Below are 18,730 nucleotides of genomic sequence, written 5' to 3'. Positions count from 1 at the left end.
CCTTTTCGATGTCCCCATTATAAAGCCAGCTGTCATTGCTTTATGTCTTATATAAAATACTTTTGAGAGATTAAAGGGGTTGTAGAGAAAGAAAAGATCTGTTTGTCATGTTGTTCATATGACCATCTTTGCTTCTTCATAAAAGGCTCTCTATACTTGTTCTCTGTCCATGGTAGTTTGATCAGTCCCATGAGTTCAATTATCTTTAATGTAGAAACATTGCACATAAAGATGCTTTTCTCCATAGCCCATCTCTTCTTCCAAATTTGCTGTTTCTCTTGAGCAACATTATCCTTTACCTTGATTAGAATTTCTTTTATCAGTTAAAATCTTACCTTATGCCAGAGTTCTTTCCTAGTTCCAATCAAAACCGGTGCCTCCACTTGCCCTCTATATCTTGGATGAGCATCATTGGAATGTGAGCTCCTTCCGTGAGGTGACTGTTTTTGTCTTTAGAAGCCTAGTCCTTCACCAGTTCTGGGCACACTTACTAATAATTGTTGATGTGCTGACCATCCTAATAATATATGAAAATATAGTGGTGTCCCTACGTCACTATGCCACAAGGAAGCGTGTTGGTATTTTCTACATGACCTTCACTATTTCTCCAATTACTTTAACTTCTGTTTAATGTTCTCTTTATTTAAGATAGACAGACAGATATATAGATAGATGGACAGACAGACATAGATAGATAGACAGATATAGATAGACATACAGATATAGATAGACAGAGAGAGAGAGAGAGAGAGAGAGAGAGAGAGAGAGAGAGAGAGAGAGAGAGAGAGAGAGAGAGAGAGAGAGAGAGAGAGAGAGATAGAGAGGGATAGAGGGAGAGAGAGATCCAAATAACAAATCTAACAGACATTTACTAGGCATCCTATGCAGGGCACTCAATTAGATACAAAGAGAAAAACAAGTCTCCACCATCAAGGAGCTTCCATACAAAATTCTATTTCCTCACCTGAATCTATCTATGAAAAGTCACCTTCTAAGAAAGGCTTCACATTTCTATATTCACACTTATTACTGCCAAGGAATGAGAAATTCTATCAATAGCAGAAACATTTTTCTCCCCACAGTCCTGCCAATATTTGATTGGATTGTTTTTAAGTAACTCCTTTCAGTTGTTTGTGATTTGGGAGTAAAGAGCTTGGAGATGTTTGCAGAAGACTCAGAGAAAGTTTAGTTCTTGTAGATTCTGCTCTTGGGATATTTTGGAAGTTTCTACAATCAGACCTTCCTCTGACATCCTCAATTCAAGTCCTCCCACCCTCAAAAGCCTTTACCTTCTGTCTTAGTAGTCATTCTAATAAATGAGCAACAAGAACTAGATATCTAGGGTTGTGACATGCCCACAGTCACATAGTGAAGAAGTGCCTAAACCCAGATTTGTACCCAGGTCCTCCTGACTCTAGACCATCCCTGGTGTCTTAGCTTCTATTCTGAAAGGCAATTTTTTATGCATAAGTTTGAAGAACATGATTACAAGATTCCAAACCATGCCTTTTCGGATTTATACAAATTGGGCTCTTCATGACTTTTAGCTTATAATCTTATGATTTTTGAAGTCTTCATGATGTCAGTTCTATTTTTGTTGTTTAAAGAGCTTTATCTCTATCCTTCTGGAGTTTGAAAATTTTATACAGATTTTGTGCATACGATTTTGTGTCTTTTTCCTGTTTTAAGTGTTACTGCTAATTCTTCTTAGCTATGAAGGATATTCTTCAACATAATCTTCAAGTTGAATTCCTCACAAATGGCCATTTTGGGTAGGTTGGAGAACCGCAATTCATTCTCAACAACAGATTTCCCTCTGCCTTTGTATAAATCCTAGTATACCTCATCAGGTTTTTGCCCCTCTTCAGCACCTGGCACCTCCTCCTTACCCTGATCATCTTTGTATATATCATCCTAGACATCATCAGGCTTAGAAAGTAGGGATCAGTTTCCCCTGCTCCTTGCCTTGCCTATCAAGTGACTTCTACCAACAAGATTATTCAACCAATCCACATCCCTCTATTTTTATCACTGTCTTAGATTATTTCACAAGTTGTGATATTCTTGAGTTATAAAAGAAGTCTTCTCACAAGTGGGGTCCTTTAGTCTTGACCAGAAGTCCGGCTTTATTATAAGACTGGCACTGGTGTGTAAATCTTAAAATTTCTTAGACTTATAAATGTTGGAAATTTCACCATTCGGGAATTTCATACTTGAAAAATTTCCTATTGAGAGTGGGAACTCTATTGGAATGTGAACCCCATTCGCATGGGAGGTTCCTCCTCCTTCCTTCTTAATATTACTTTAGGACAGAAACCTTTTGCTGAACAATGGAAAGGGCTTTGACCTATGCTTAAGCATACAACAGGAATTTCTTTGAGTCATGATTGATTTTAGAATTGATACAATGGAGATACTTGGAATGACAGAACCAGGTCTTGGAAATTGCAATCTCCATCCTACTCAGTCCTAACAGGATTTAGGAAGGGCTGCAGCAGAGATCAAAATTTAATTATTCCAATCTCTACCCTACTCAGGGTAACAATATTAAGGAAGGGCTGTAGCAAAAGATCAAGAATTAATTATTTGAGAATATGACCTTCAAAAGATATCCGGGCCTGCCGGACTTCAACGGTGGGGTTCGGGGAGCAGCCACCTAAAAAGAACCCATAGGGGGAGAGAGGGGGAGACCAAGCACGCAATAGAGAGACAGAGTCAATCTGGTAGTGTCAAGGCTCCGTTTATTGCAGGTGTAAGGTAGAATATATATGCTTGAGGTAAAGGGGGGGTGGTGGTGGTGACTAAAGACTGCTTGTACCAGGAGGGAACATGAAGAATGGTTATTGTTATGTTTTGTGGCTGTTGGTCTTGGCGACGCCTGGGAGGTAACTTGTTTGTTCAGTTTCCCTAGGATCTTAAATCTTGTTTCAGGTCAAGTTGTCCCCGAATATGGTCTCTGACAATTCCCCCTTTCTTTTTTATAGAGGGAAGGTTTTAAGTCAGGACCGCAGCGACGGCCCCTGTCTTAGGCTACACAGGGGGAGTTGCTTGACCATCAAGGGTCAAGGACCTGTGCTATTCCCGTCATTGGGTTACCGCCCTGCTAGTAAATTGGAGACGATCAGTAGGAATGTGTGGTCGGTCAGTATCTGTTATTTCGATACGATGGTATTGGACCGTAGGGAACTTAGTAAGGGCTGAGTCAATGTTTGATTTAATAAATCCAGTCAGGTGTTGGAAAGCCCAAGGGCCAAAGGTGAGTATTAGGAGGATGATAATAAAGGGAGCTATTATTGTGGGAATTAGAGTAGAGAGCCAAGGGGATTTTCTTAAAAGATTGTTGTACCATCCTTCTTGGGCCTCGGCCTTCTTTTTTCTAAGGGCTAGGCGTTCTCTTAATTTTGCCATTGATTTTCTGACTATGCCTGTGTGGTCAGCATAAAAGCAACATTCTTCTTTAATGGCTACACATAATCCCCCTTCTTTTAAAAAAAAGTAGGTCGAGGCCACGTCTGTTCTGCAGTACAACTTCTGAGAGGGAGGATAGGGATTTTGCTAAAGCAGAGACAGACTTTTGTAGGATCTCAATGTCAGTTGTCATATCAGCATGCAAAGTTGTGAGGTGTTGGGTCTGTAGGTAAGCGGTGGTGCCGGTGCCAATGCCGGCAGCAAGACCACCAATACCTAGAATAATGGCAATAGTAGAGAGGGGTTCCCGTTTAACCCGAGGGAACGGAGACAAAATTTTTTCTAAAGCAGTGTCTGTGTGATAAGTAATTCTGGGCCATAATTGTATAAGTACACAGAATTCTGAGGAGGTATTAAAGACCTGAAGGGAGATGCAGGGGGTGAGGCCGGTGTTGCAGGCCCAAAAGGTGTTATTGGGAGCCTCTAGATAATAAGGGGAGTGGGAGATGGGAAGGGTAACATTACAAAGATGGGAGTGAGAGGAAGGGGGGTGACCTATGCAAAGGCCTTTTCCGGAGACTTCGGCAAGGGTAAAGTGGTGGGGGAACCGGGCGCATCGAGGGGAAGGGGTAGAGGTGTTGTAAGGGTGATCGGTAAAGGTGATTCCTTCATAGTATGGGGGCTGCGAGTGGAGACATAGCCAACAACTGATTGTAAGGTTTGGGGCGGTAGCATTCAAAACCAAATAGGAGCTCTCAATGAGTTTGAGGAGTCTATCAGTGGTACCAGGAGGTATTTTGGGAATAGGGGTAGGTGGGAGTGTAAGGGGGGGGAATTGGGTGGGGGAGAGGGGTCGGGGGGGGGCTGGGGGTACTGATATGAAGGGCGGTGTTGGTCGGTGAGAACAAAATTAGGACCCATAGAGTTGGTAATAGGGGTCACGCGCAGTCGGAGTGTGAAGAGAAAGACATCATCGGGGCCCCTTTTATAAAGGCGCAGTCCCCAGGTGAGTCCTTCTGTCCAACGGGGATCCGTTTTGCCCTTGTTGGTGAATTTGATAATAAGGGGATTGCAATTGGGGGGATTAAAGGAGCAGGTCTGAGGGCGGGAGGGATTTCGGGCGATGGTAATCAAGTCTTTGTTGGTGATCCAATGAGCAGTGCCAAAAGTTAAACAGCCCCATGTGGCACAGAATCCATCTGACTGGCCCCCACAGTAGTCTGGCTGGCCGAACCCAGGGCAGCCGTATAGAGGGTATTGGGTATATTGAGTCCAATAGTCCTTAATCGGGAGACCGGGCACATTTGGGGCGCAATAGTGCATTGATGACTGGTATGGGATACCGAGGACACAAAGGTCGATGGTCAGTTGGGGGAACCATGTAAGGCGCGGCCACTGGGAACTGGAGACAGAGGCAAGAATGGCTTGGTTCACTGGATTGACAATCTCCCATACTTGATGAACGGGGATGTGTGGACTTCCTGATCTGGTGGCTGGTAGCAGGATACAGATGAGGGTTACTGTCAGAACTGTCGCCATCTGTTCCGTTGTGAAGTAGCTGAAAGAGAACAGAAGATTTTCTCAGGGATGGTCCCTGGAAGCTGATTAAGGGGAGGGGATATTCGTGGTTTTGATTAATCGAGATGGGACCCAGCGGGCGTTGTTTGCTTTGGCATCAAAGATGCAAGCTGAGCCTTTTCCCCAAGTGAGGACAGGGTCAGGGCCTTGCCAAAGGCCTGTAAGTGGGTCTCGCCAAAGGACTTTTGCCAGATCAGATGTGGTGTGTGGATGCCAGTGGCGATCAGCGGCAGAGCGTCCCTCCTCATCCAGAGTGAGGAAGTTAAGAACAAAAACTTTGCAACCCCAGACCTTCCCTGTCCTTATGGGGTCGAAAGGAAATGGGGTGGGGGAGGCCTTGTTCCCTTTTTCCAAGGCCCTTCCCTGGGAGGTACCCAGATTTTAACATCATGGTGGTGACAGGGTCACTAGGGCTAACCATGAGAAGTCTCATTTGGGCTAGGATGTCTCTGCCCCAGAGATTGACTGGAAGCCCTGCAACTACATATGGGCGTGTGGTGCCTCTATTGCCCTCAGTATCTTGCCAAGTAAGGATCTTAGAGCTCTGCAGGGTGTCTTGGACTTGGCCTATTCCTGATAAATGGGTAGATGAAGGTTGAAGGGGCCAGGAGCGGGGCCAGTGAGCCTGAGAAATAACAGTGGAATCCGCTCCTGTATCTAGTAATCCAGTGAAGGTTTTCCCTTCGATTTTCAACTGGAGTGTGGGTCGGGACTCAGTAAGTTGCTGCACCCAGTAAATATTGGAGGAGCCTGGGGAGGAGGGGCCCCGTGTGTGGGCTACCGCTGGAAAATTGCCAATCATAGGGAGGGGGAGTGCTTGGGCTAAGCGTTTGCCTGCAGGGATGGTAACAGGGCCATGTGGAGATTCTATGATGATTTTTATTTCTCCTGTGTAATCATTATCGACAAGGGTGGGATGTACTACAACACCTTGCAGGGTGGTGAGTGCTCTACCTATGACCAAGAAAAACATACCAGGGGGTGGTGGTCCGAATTTGCCAGTAGGGAGAATTATTGGGCCCTCCTCTGGTGTCAGTATTCTGGTGGTGGAGGCACAGAGGTCCAAGCCTGCGCTACCTGCTGTGGCTCGGGTAAGGGAGTTGGACAGGGGCTCCCGAAGGAGCCCCGCACCCCGTTTCCCTGAACCGGGGGAAATATCTGCCCATTAAAGGTGGTTCTGGATCGGCAGTCTCGGGCCCAGTGCCGGCCCTTTCTACACTTTGGGCAAATGCTAGGCGGTGGTTTGTGAGGGGCTATTATTGGTGCGGGTGCCTGCCTAGGATTTTGTCCAGAAGGGCATTGACGTGCAAAATGACCAAGTTGTCCGCATTTAAAGCAATTGCGGGGGGTGTTGGGGCGAGAAGCCTGGATGGCAGCCCCTATGGCTAGGGAGATGGACTTGTTTATTTTGTGATCATAAGCATCAATATCATTGCATAAGCGGATCATTCCATCTAGATCAAGATCTCTTGCTTTTCCTCTTAGGGCAGCCTTACAGGCAGAATTAGCATTTTCAATTGCCAAATGTCTCACCATCGGGTTATCTGCTCCATCTTGGCCCAAGACCCTTTCAGCAGTTTCTAAAAGTTTTGCAACAAATTGAGCGTATGGCTCATTGGGTCCCTGGAGAATTTTTGAGAGGGGTGCTGTGACTGACCCAGCGGCAGGAACTGCCCGCCAAGCAGCCATAGCAGCGTGTGCAGTTTGCATGAGCAAGCCAGGGGTTAATTTCATTTGCTGGCTTTCTGATGCAAAGCGGTCACGGCCGACGATTTTGTCAACCGTCCAAGTAGCTGTCTGGGCATTTTTCAAGTTAAGTTTAGCCTGATTTTCTGCACTTTCAAGGAATTCTGCCTTCCAAATTAAAAATTGTCCCCTGGAGAGGACGGACTGTACTACTTTGGACCATTCGGAGGGGAGCATGTGTCCTTCTCCTCCAAGCCCCTCCAGAATGGAGAGTGTAAAAGGAGCGTTAAGGCCATAATTTTTAACAGCTGAATGGAGGTCTTTAATGTGTTTGAATTTTAACTTTTTATAGATCGGGTTACCGAATTGTGGTGGGGTTGAAATATCAGCCCCTCTAGGATTTTTCCCCTCTGTATCATTTCCTTCTGCTCCTTCAGAGTCAGAGGAATCTTCAGAAGGGGGGAGGGGGGTGTCCTCGGGTAGAATCTGAGTAGCTTGTTGTTGCCTAGTAACAACTGGGAAGGCAAGAGTGGTCTTATCTTTTAATCGAGTTGGCTTGGACTTAGGAATCAGAGGCCGAAAAATATCTATTTGCAGCTCATGTAATTGGTTAGTTAATGTATGCACCTCCTTTTGAAGTCCTAGGAAATTTTTAAGTTCAGTAACTTGCTGGCTGAGTTGTTTTGTGGCCTCTTTAAGATTCTCAGAACCAGGAAGTACAGAAAAATTAGGAGGAGTGAGGCTGCCACAGAGATCGTGCTGGAAAGATTTGTTTTTATACTGCAGGGGGGGCCTGTTTTCCAGGCGATTGCTGTCCTGATAGCGGGCGGCCTCTTCTTCTAGCTCTGTCTGATAATTGGGTTTAAGTATGTTCTCTGATTCGGGGTTTGTATATAGAACAGGATAAAGGTGGGGTTTGGAAGGGACAAGGGGTTCCCTAAGGGAGGAATTTTCAATTGGTTCATCTAAGAGGGAAGGAGGGCGTTTGTCTTTTTCTGGTGGTATTTCCTCCTTCTCAATTTTTGTTTTATGGTCTAAGATAGCCTCTTCAGCTAAGCTAAGGAGGTGGGACACCTGTTTATTGGTGTCGGCTTCTTTAAGAATATCACGGATTAGTCCGTAGTAAGAAAAATATTCATCGGAGAGCTCTTGGCCTGATTTTATTAGGCTATTCAATTCTTTACCCACTTTGTTCCAAGTAAGGGGGTGAATTCCCGGGCCATGTAGAATGAGCCAGGGGCATTGTTCCTCTATGAAGCAGAAGAACTTAAATAAGTTTTTCTTTTTTACCCTAATACCTCTCTCCCTGAGACTATTTTTTAATTCTTTAACAAATAAAGTTTCTTTTGAGAGTGTCTTCCCCATCTCATTCACACAATTATTACACACAGTCACATACAGTCACTCTGGGGTAATTACTCTCAACTTCTTATGCCTATGGGGGATGGGACGACTTACCCTTATCTCAAGGCTGTCCATTCAGCCTCTACCGTTTACTTTGTCCGCGGAATCTGTTTCTCAGTCGTCCGGTAAGCTGTCGTACTCAAATCCCAACACGTTGAGACGCCATCTATCCGGGCCTGCCGGACTTCAATGGTGGGGTTCGGGGAGCAGCCACCTAAAAAGAACCCATAGGGGGAGAGAGGGGGAGACCAAGCACGCAATAGAGAGACAGAGTCAATCTGGTAGTGTCAAGGCTCCGTTTATTGCAGGTGTAAGGTAGAATATATATGCTTGAGGTAAAGGGGGGGTGGTGGTGGTGACTAAAGACTGCTTGTACCAGGAGGGAACATGAAGAATGGTTATTGTTATGTTTTGTGGCTGTTGGTCTTGGCGACGCCTGGGAGGTAACTTGTTTGTTCAGTTTCCCTAGGATCTTAAATCTTGTTTCAGGTCAAGTTGTCCCCGAATATGGTCTCTGACAAAAAGACATGTGCAAAGCCACAGACCTCTGGGTGGTCCTGGGTTAAGCTAGAGCCTCCATTGGCACAGGGAAAATGATAGACAGTAATTGGTAGATGTGAGAACTGAGGGGAGGGAACTTGGATGGTTTCCTTAAAGATAGAGGGGTCTGAAGACTGAGGGATTGGTTGGAGAGTTTTGGCTCTGAGTGGTTGGAGAGGTGCTCTGAGAAGCTTGCTCTGAAGAAAGCTGGAGGTGGAGGCCCTTGAGACTGTTTCTCCATTTTGGTCACGTGAGTAATAGGGAATGATCTCTTTTCTTTGCCCCAGCTATCTAAGGGCTTGGGCCTTTTGGCCCAGCCTAAACAGAAGGGGTATTTAAGCCCTATTCCCTTCTCTCCCCATTCTCTCTCTCTCTCTCTCTCTCTCTCTCTCTCTCTCTCTCTCTCTCTAATTCCTTTCTTCCTCCTGTTTGAAATTAAACTCTATAAAAGGTTGACGGCTGACTTGAGTTTTCATTTAGGAATTACATAGCTGAATTCCTTGGCGACCTTAAATTAATATATATCAGTCTTTTAAAGTGATTTCCTTGTCACAGGTGCAATAAACCTATTTCTTTTTGGCTTGGAGACTTGGTTTCCCTTATTTGCATTCCTACAGTTAGAAATTATACAACACTTTACTGAAAGAATGTGGGAAAAACTTCATACACAGGTCACCTTTTTCTCACCATCAGAGAATTCTTACTTAAGTTTTATCTTGACTATGAATTCTCTGATGGTGAGAAAAAGATGAGCTGTGTGTGAAGTTTTCCCCACATTCACTCATTACATTTATAAGGTTGCTCTTCAGTATGAATTTTCTGATGTTGAGAGGATAAACTGTCATTGAAAGATTTTCCACAATCAATAAATTTATAAGACTTTGGTCCTATACGAATTCTCTGATGTTTCATAAGGGAAGAGCTGCTACTAAAAGCTTTGCCACATCTACTACATTCATAGGGTTTCTCACCAGTATGAACTCTCAGGTGTAGAACCAGTAATGCATTCTGCCTGAAGGTGTAACCACATTCATTACACTTAAAGGGTTTTTTCTCCAGGATGAATTCTCTGATGATGAGAAAGAGAAGAACTATCACTAAAAGATTTTCCACAAGTACATTTATAAAGTTTCTCTCCAGTGTGAATTCTCTGGTGTCGAGTAAAAGATGAACTGTCACTGAAAGATTTTCTACAATCATTGCATTTATTGGGCTTCTCTCCTGTATGAATACTCTGATGCTTAGTAAAAGAAGAGCTATCACCAAAGGCTTTGCCACGCCCACTCCATTCATAGGGTTTCTCACCAGTGTGCATCCTCTGATGTAGTATCAGAAATACATTCTGCCTGAACGCTTTGCCACATTCATTACACTTAAAGGGTTTTTCTCCAGTATGAATTCTCTGGTGGGGAGAAAGGGATGACTGTGTGTGAATGCTGCACCACATTCAGAACATTTGTAGGGCTTCTCTCCAGTATGAATTCTCTGATTTTGAGCGAGAGACAAACTGTCAATGAAGGATGTTCCACAGTCACTGCATTTATAAGGTTTCTCTCCTGTATGGATTCTCTGATGTTTAGTAAGAGAAGAGCCATCATTGAAAGCTTTACCACATTCATTGCATTCATAAGGTTTCTCTCCAGTATCAACTCTTTGATGTAGTTTAAGATGAAATTTACCTAAAACTTTCCCACACTCCTTGCATTTATAGTGTTTCCCTCCAGTACACATTCCCTGATGTTGAGTTAAGAACTTACTGTGTAGGAATGCTTCCTCAAATTCATTAAGTTTGTAGGATTTCTCTCCAGTAGCTATTTTATTACATAGAGCTGAAGAGTAATTAAATTCTTTCTTACAAACATTTTTGTTACAAAGTCTCTTTCTTGAGATTCTATGTTTTTAATTGCTTCTGAATACTATTTAAAGTTATTCCCATGTATATCATATTTATGAATACTGTTTCCTAGAGAAATGTCTCTTTCTATAACAATACTTGACTTATGAAGGAAATTCTTCCCAAATATATCACATTCACAAATTCTTATTTTATAAGGTATGTTCTTGTGGCTGATGGTTATTTGCCTCAAATTCCTTTCATGGGTCTCCTGTGGCCTCTGGAATCTGCCATCACATTCCCAGTATGGTCCCTAATTGGAGTCCCATAAGTCATATTCTGCAAGTCTTCCCTGGGATAAGTCTTTCAAGCAAGTACCTTGCTTTGCAACTGAGTTCTTGGTCTCAAGTCTAGCCTCCCAATTTATGGGGAAACAAATCATTGGAGTAAAAGCCCATGTTCATATTGGAGATATTTTCTCCACACTCAGATTAAAAATAACATTTCCTCACAAACATCTGGTGAAATACTTAGACTGAGTAACATCCACATTTACAGATATAGAAAAGCCAGGGGAGACAGGGATTATTAGAAGTAGAAAGACTAAGTAATAGAAGTTCAAGGAAGGGAGGAATAAAAATAATCTGTAATAGCAAAAAAAGGGGGCGGGTGGACATAAGGAAGGTGAGGCTCCAATTGACTAGTAAAAGATGTAGAAGATGTAGAGAATGTGGATTACTGGAGAAGGAGCAGGACAGTTCAGGCAGGAGGCATACTCCTGTTTGTCAGTATATGAAAGAGGTTAGCTTAGATGAGAAAGAGAGTGTCCTTTCAGTAATAAAAAGTTTAAAGCAGGCAAAAGATAAGATACCATTACTAGAGAACTGCAAGATTGTATTATCACAAGTCTGAAAAAAAAAAGACAAATGGGTGGTCTGACCATATTCAAGAAAACCAAGGGCTCCAAGTCCTACCTTCAACACATAATGGTTGAGGGAATGGCAGGAAAGAAAAGACGAGAAAGTCAGGCAGGTGATTTGATGACAATAGGTCTATGGGAACAAACTAATATCTGAATGTCTGAGGCCCCCTCTCCAGGACTAGTAGACTGAGTAAAACTACACACCTAATACTCCAAAGACTGAGGAACAGAGCTATTGACTAAAATAAGTACCATCCACTTGTCTTCTCTCTTGCTTACTTGGATATGTGTTTCTTGGTACTTCTTTCTCTGCTGTCCATGATACTTCTTGTTCCAACAGGGAAATCACTTCTGCTTTGGACACCAGAAACCTTGTTCATGAGTTTTTTAAAAAGAAATGAAACAGAGTTCGAGAGAAGTATCAGTCTCACAATTTAATCTTGGCTAATCTTCATTAGGAGAAAGAAGCCATGATAGGAAAGCTCCAAGAGTGACAGATTTTTAAATTTTATTCTTATATTTCATTTTACAAAAAATTGGTAATTTACCAATAAGAAATTTCCAAATTATTCAAAGTTACAAGATTCAAATTTTCTTCTTCCCTCCCCCTTCACAGAGCTTGCAGGCAAGCAAGCAATTCACTCTGGGTCATACACATATCATCACATTTTCCTTTCCCAACTTAGGAAACACTCATGACCCTCTTTTGGGGTTTTTGTAGATTGTTTAACTCTGGGAAAACCAAAGAAAAACCTGATCTTTGGTTTGGACTCTGAGTCTGTTAAGGTTCAGAGTCCTAACTTGATTCTTGTTGAGACTTGACCAGTAGACTTTCCTATTTTATAATTTGAAGGTGAAGTTGAGAAATATAAGGATAATAGCAGTAGTTTTTGTTTAGATAATATAAATTTGGGTTTGTCAGAACAAAGAGGACTAGTGTAGCCTTCAAATCACAGGAGAAGTGGTTCCTCCTGGAATCTGGGAGTTTATTTGGGTGGATTTAGAATCTCTTAGAATTAGAAGTCCTTTATTTATCCTTATATAGTTCAATAAACATTTTATGTTTATAATAAGAGTCTCTTTAACATCCTTGCACCTCGGTCTGACGGGAAGTTCACATTTGAGCTTCACTTGATCACTGAGGATACTTTTGATTATATCTATCAAAAGTATTGGAACAGTTTTAAAAAGTTTTGAACCTATATAGAAACAGTTTTTCCAGCTAAATATTTTCTTTATTTTGTAAACCTTAAAATTTCTTAGACTTATAAATGTTGGAAATTTCACCATTGGGAAATTTCATACTTGAAAATTTTCCTATTGATAGTGAGAACTCTATTGGAATGTGAACCCCATTGGCATGGGAGGTTCCTCCTCCTCCCTTCTTAAGATTACTTTAGGACAGAAACCTTTTGCTGAACAATGGAAAGGGCTTTGACCTATGCTTAAGCATAGAACAGGAATTTCTTTGAGTCATGATTGATTTTAGAATGGATACAATAGAGATACTTGGAATGACAGAACCAGGTCTTCGAAATTACAATCTCCACCCTACTCAGTCCTAACAGGATTTAGGAAGGGCTGCAGCATAGATCAAAATTTAATTATTCCAATCTCTACCCTACTCAGGGTAACAGGATTTAGGAAGGGCTGTAGCAAAGGATCAAGTTTAATTATTTGAGAATATGACCTTTAACAGACATGTGCAAAGCCACAGACATCTTGGCGGTCCTGGGTTAAGCTAGAGCCACCATTGGCACAGGGAAGACATGGACAGTGATTGGTAGATGTGAGAACTGAGGGGAGGGAACATGGATGGTTTCCTTAAAGAGAGAGGGGTCTGAGGACTGAGGCGGTTGGTTGGAGAGTTTTGGCTCTGAGTGGTTGGAGAGGTGCTCTGAGAAGATTGCTCTGAAGGAAGCTGGAGGTGGAGGCCCCTGAGACTGTTTCTCCATTTTGGTCACGTGAGTAATAGGGACTGATCTCTTTCTTTGCCTCAGCTATCTAAGGGCTTGAGCCTTTTGGCCCAGCCTAAACAGAAGGGGGTATTTAAGCCCTATTCCCTTCTCTCCCTTTTCTCTCTCCCTCTCTCTCTTTATCTCTAATACCTTTCTTCATCCTCTTTGTAATTAAACTTTATAAAAGGTTGACGGCTGACTTGAGTTTTCATTTAGGAATTACATAGCTGAATTCCTTGGCGACCTTAAATTAATATATATCAGTCTTTTAAAGTGATTTCCTTGTCACAATTTTTACACTGGCTTTCAAGTGGAAGTCTAGCACCATTAATGGAAACAATCCATCCTTCTAGAGGGTCTAGATTCTCCTCTAATTAAACTCCTAAACAGAAAACAGACTCATATGCACGTAAACCCTTGTGGCACATGCATACGCAAAGGCATAGAATTCTAGTCCAAGGATTCTAAACCACAGAGGATCCCAGAATCAGAGGTGGAAGGGACCTTCCCTCTAATTCTGACTCTTTACAACATCCCCAAAGGGGGGTAATTCACATTCCAGATGCTAACCTTCCGCAACAACTCCTTTTGGGCAGCTCTCATATTCAGGATGGTTTCTTTCCATGTCAGAAAGATCTTCCCTTCCCTCTTTTCTTGCCAAGGCACATTCCCATGAACCTTCTACTTTCCTGGGTTAGAGGGACAGCAAAGAGACTGAAAAAAAATTTTGAGAAATTTTTATTAATTAATTTAGAATATCATTCCATGGTTACATGATTCACACTCTTTCCCTCCTCTCCTTCTACCTTCCTCCCATAGCCAACAAGCAATTTCACTGGGTTTTATATATAATGTGAAGAGTGAAATATTGAGGGAACTGATTTACTCATGAAGGGAAATCCAAAATCAGAGAACTTATGCAGAGTATGTAGAAAATGACTCCTCAAAGGGGAGCAAGTTATCTGAGTTCAACCAAGAGACAGGCCTTCAGTATCATCCAGATGTATTAAAAATAGATGATCTGTGGAGCTATTTCTAGTTGCAGTAAATGATATACTCTGCTTCTGATTAGAGAGATACTGGGGAAAACTCAGGAAGCCCAATTGTAATGGAGATAGAGGTACTTCTGAGAGATAGAGAGATACTATTAGAGAGAGATATTCTAGGGTTGCCTATTGATCACTACTGATGTCTAATTGATTATTTTTCCTAAGCTCCTCCTCCCTCAATCCCTCCCTTCACCACCCTATTCTGGAGCCTTGTCTGATTTTGCCTTTGGCTTCGCACCACCCCCCTGAGTGGACTATAAGATTAATGAGGAAAAACTCTTTTATCTTCCTTTTTCAAGTAAGGGGGTTTATTGGGAACAACAGGATGGAGAACTGAGGTAAGATGAGGTGAGAGGGATAAAGTGTTCCCTCATCTCTAAGGAAGGTTAGGAGGATTTTGGGAAATGTCAGTTCTGTCACAGCTGTGACACAAGTCTGTCACGGAGATATGAAGGACAATTGATTTTCTTCTGTCTTCTTCTAATCAGCCCAGTATATAACAGTCAATGACCAACATCAGCCACACCAAAGCCTCAGCCTAGGTCAGAAGCCAAGGCAGTCTCTCAGTTCATCCCCTGGCCATGCTCCACCTGATATTCCTGGGAACATTCTATTTGAAATGTTCTTTCTTGATTGACATCTGAGGTCCTTTACTCTCTGTCTCCCATGCATGGAATTATCTCTTCCTTCATGACTCTTCCACATTGCGGAAAACTCCCAGAAGTCTTTAGGGAAGCAAATGGAAAATGGGGATAGACTAAGAATCCAACTTCCCCTACCTGTCTTTAAGAGATCTCTCTTTCTCTTTCCTGCAGTCAGTTTCAAAGAGTCTATCACCATGAGTGCTTGTCTCCAAGAAGGAATGAAAAACACTTCTTATCTGCAAAAGTCTTCTACTGATTCTGACTCTCAGGTGGGCACAACATTGGGTTTTCAACACCAATTAGTAGAGCCACATGAAGACAACCACAAGGACTCATGACAAGAAGGGCCCTCTGCCTCCAGAGAAGGAGCTGATGGAGTCTGGATGCAGACTTCCTTTTTTCTTTGCTCAGATTCTCTTCCACTCAGTGATGAGTATGGGGAACAGTTTGACAGTATTGCTTCTGTACACTCCATATCAGATTGATTGCCCACTGTTACACGGAAATTAGCAGGAATAAGAGATCCTGCAAGGCAGAAGAGCAAGGTTCCAGAACTCTGGAGAGTGATAGGCAGTTCCTTCTGAGAGGGACAGTAGAGCAGCCAGGAGTTGAGTTTCTGTCTAGTTCTTCTAGGAAGGATGTAGAGAGCTAGATATTCTCTCTCCTGTGGCTTTCCTGGTGATCCAGTCTGTTCTTGTGGGTCCCTGCTACTGCTGAGACTGATTTCCAACAGAGATGCTCAAGACTCCAGAGGACAACTGTCAGCGAGACCTTCCTTTGAATCCTGTTCCTGCTACCTTCAATTCCTCCCCACTTTTATATATTAACTAAGGGGGTTTCATTTCACTAGATGAAGCAAGTAGATTTGTAGGTAGTGAAGTATTAAATGGTGGAGGTAACCACTTGACTTGGGTTTTAGATAGATCATCCCAAATCCCTTCCTTCCCTTATCTGAAAATGAACTATTGTCTTAGTTAGATTTATATACATTATTTCAGTAGAGTTATTTCATCACTCAGAGAAGGGAAGGGGAAGAAGGGAGAGATGCTGTGATTCTTCCACACTCTGCCCTTCTCACAAGGCATACTGGCTGCACTTTCCTGTCCTTTTCCTGGTCTCTCTCTTTCTCGTTGCTAGTCTCCCTAGCAGGCTAACTCTCACTCTCCAAGGCTACAATGGCCCTCAGATCCAATCAGACATGGCAGCTGAAGTAGCCAGAAACAGACATGCTCCAATCAGATTCTCCTCCAGCAGCAGGGATCCCCCACCAGCTCATCCACGCCACTCACAAGACTCCTGGCCAAGAGCAATTCTTTAGGGACACAAAAGACACAAGTGAGCAGGTGAAAAGTGGAACCAACGGATCACAGCCCCACCAAGCCAAACACCAAACCATTCCGGAGCACCGTAGGTGCCTTTCCAAAGAGGAAGCGCAGTATATTTCATTTCCAAAAAGATCGCAGGAACCAGAAACAGAATCAATTCGACACAAAAGCCAGGATGGATGTAAAAAGAACTTTGACAAGGCCTGAGGATACATCCCAATGTAAGAGAGCTCAAGTGCAGCCAGAGGAGAGATTGAAAGACCTGGAGAGATGGAAAGAAACAGCTTTAGCCAAGAGACACTCGAGGACTTTTCAACAACTCACTGCCAAGAAGGGTCTGAGCAGCAGTTAATCCCAGAACAACAATGATTTTAGAACACGATCACTCTGTGTTAAACCTGGTCTATGTTGAACCCTGTGGTTGTCCTCTGGTGTTGTCTTATCTGGTGTGCACAAACAAAAAAACGAGGATTGAGCCTAAGAGACGTCTGATCAGAATAAGTAGAGCCCCAAACAAGAAAGTTGTTTGAGGTTATGGATTATATATGAATGAAATCAGAATACTAACAAGAAAGATTTTTATCTCAACTTTAATGTATAAGATTTATGAAAAAAGGGTTTATGGAAATCACACCACTGGGATATTTTTACTTAAAGTCATAAAGTGAAAGATGATTAAATACCCCCCAAAATGATTTCATATTCATACTGAGTATTTAATCATTGATGAGAACAATCTAAATGCTGCTAGGCATTTTCATGACTGTAAAAACAAAAGGGGGACAGTAAATCTAATATAGGCAATGGACTTGATTATTGATTAAAAACTGATTTCAGATACTCTGCTTCCTGTGCTCACAAAGTATCCTCAGTTTATATCAGTGAAGTGAAACTCATAAATGAACATCATTTCAGGGCCAGGCACAAGGATGATAAAGAGACTCTGGTTATCAAAAATAAAATATATGTTGAAATATATAAGAATAAAAGGATTTCTAACTCTAAGGGATTCCAACTCCACCCAAATGAAACACCCTGGTTCCACAAAGATCTGGTTCCACAAAGATCTGCTTCTCCTGTTTTTCACAGGCTACATTAATCCTCCCTGATCTGACTAACCCAAATTTATACTATCTAAATAAAAACTACCACTATTATCCTGATAAATCTTAACTTTGCCTTCAAATTATAAAAAAGCAAAGGATAGCTGGTTGAGTCTCAACAAGAACCAAGTCAGGACTCTGAGCCTTAGCAGACTCAGAGTCCAAACCAAAGACCAGATTTTTCTTTGGTCTTCTCAGAGTTAAACAATCTATAACGACAGTAATTGATAGTCAATAGTACTGCACTCAGACAAAGGACATCATGAAGTCCTGAGTCCCCCCTCACTCTGGAAAGCAAAGAAGTCACTGTAATACCAAGACTGAAAGTACCACACTTGCCTTTCTCCAAGTTACACAGAAGAGATTAGCAATTACAGTTTCTCAGCTTGCTTACCTCTATAATAGCAACCCTGGTAATGCTCATGTGTGGAGTCATTTTCATAAACATTATCCTGTGGGAGAGTAGCACATCCAGCCCCCCAATGTTGTTGTGCTTAGGATTTTTCTCTCTATAAAAGACTTTCTTTTAGTCACAATAAAGGAAGTCATAGCCCCAGTCATGGTGCCAGGATTCTCCCCCTGGTCCTTCTCAAAAGGCATGCTGGCTTCACCTTTCTGGTCCTTCTCCTTATCTCACTCTTTCTCTCTAGCTGCTAGTTTTCCTAGCTGGCTCACACTCACTCTCCATGGCTACAACAGCCCTCAGATCCAATCACTCATCACCAGTCTCCCACACATGACCCCCATAGAGAGGGGAAAACAATTTGACTCAAAAAAATTTTAAAGGTGGTTAAAAATCATTTTTACATTTAATTAAGGGAAAAAATAGAATGTGATTTTTAAAAATGTACCAGGCTGGGCCCAAAATCTGCTACTTAGATAACGAAATCCAAACCTTCTCAAGATCTATACCATCTCCCCAGGGAAGTAAATAAGCCCTGAATTAAGGGAAAATTCTACCACCTGGAGGTGATCAAGATGGGGCAGGGCAGAGCTGAGGCCTGGAATAAAGGCAGAACTCCCAGAGCTTCAGAACCTTGGGAGGAAAGAGGCCAGATAAGGAAGTGAGAGGTACCAGGCCTACACTTTCTGATGGAAACTTCCTCAGGCAGCCCTCAGCCTGGATGAGTCTTTTTAGGTGGGAGCTCTTGTTCTGGTCCCACTGAACTGAACCTGAGGTTACTCTATTGAGCTTCAGGGCCTTCTGGGGTCTGTTCCTGCTGTGGGTGAGTCTGCCCCATTTTCTCCTCCTCCTCCTCAAGTCCTCCTTGCTTCAGTC

Source organism: Monodelphis domestica, chromosome 4 (genome assembly GCF_027887165.1).
Source record: "Monodelphis domestica isolate mMonDom1 chromosome 4, mMonDom1.pri, whole genome shotgun sequence".
NCBI classification, from domain to species: Eukaryota; Metazoa; Chordata; class Mammalia; order Didelphimorphia; family Didelphidae; genus Monodelphis; species Monodelphis domestica.
Note: the sequence above shows the minus strand (reverse complement) of the source record.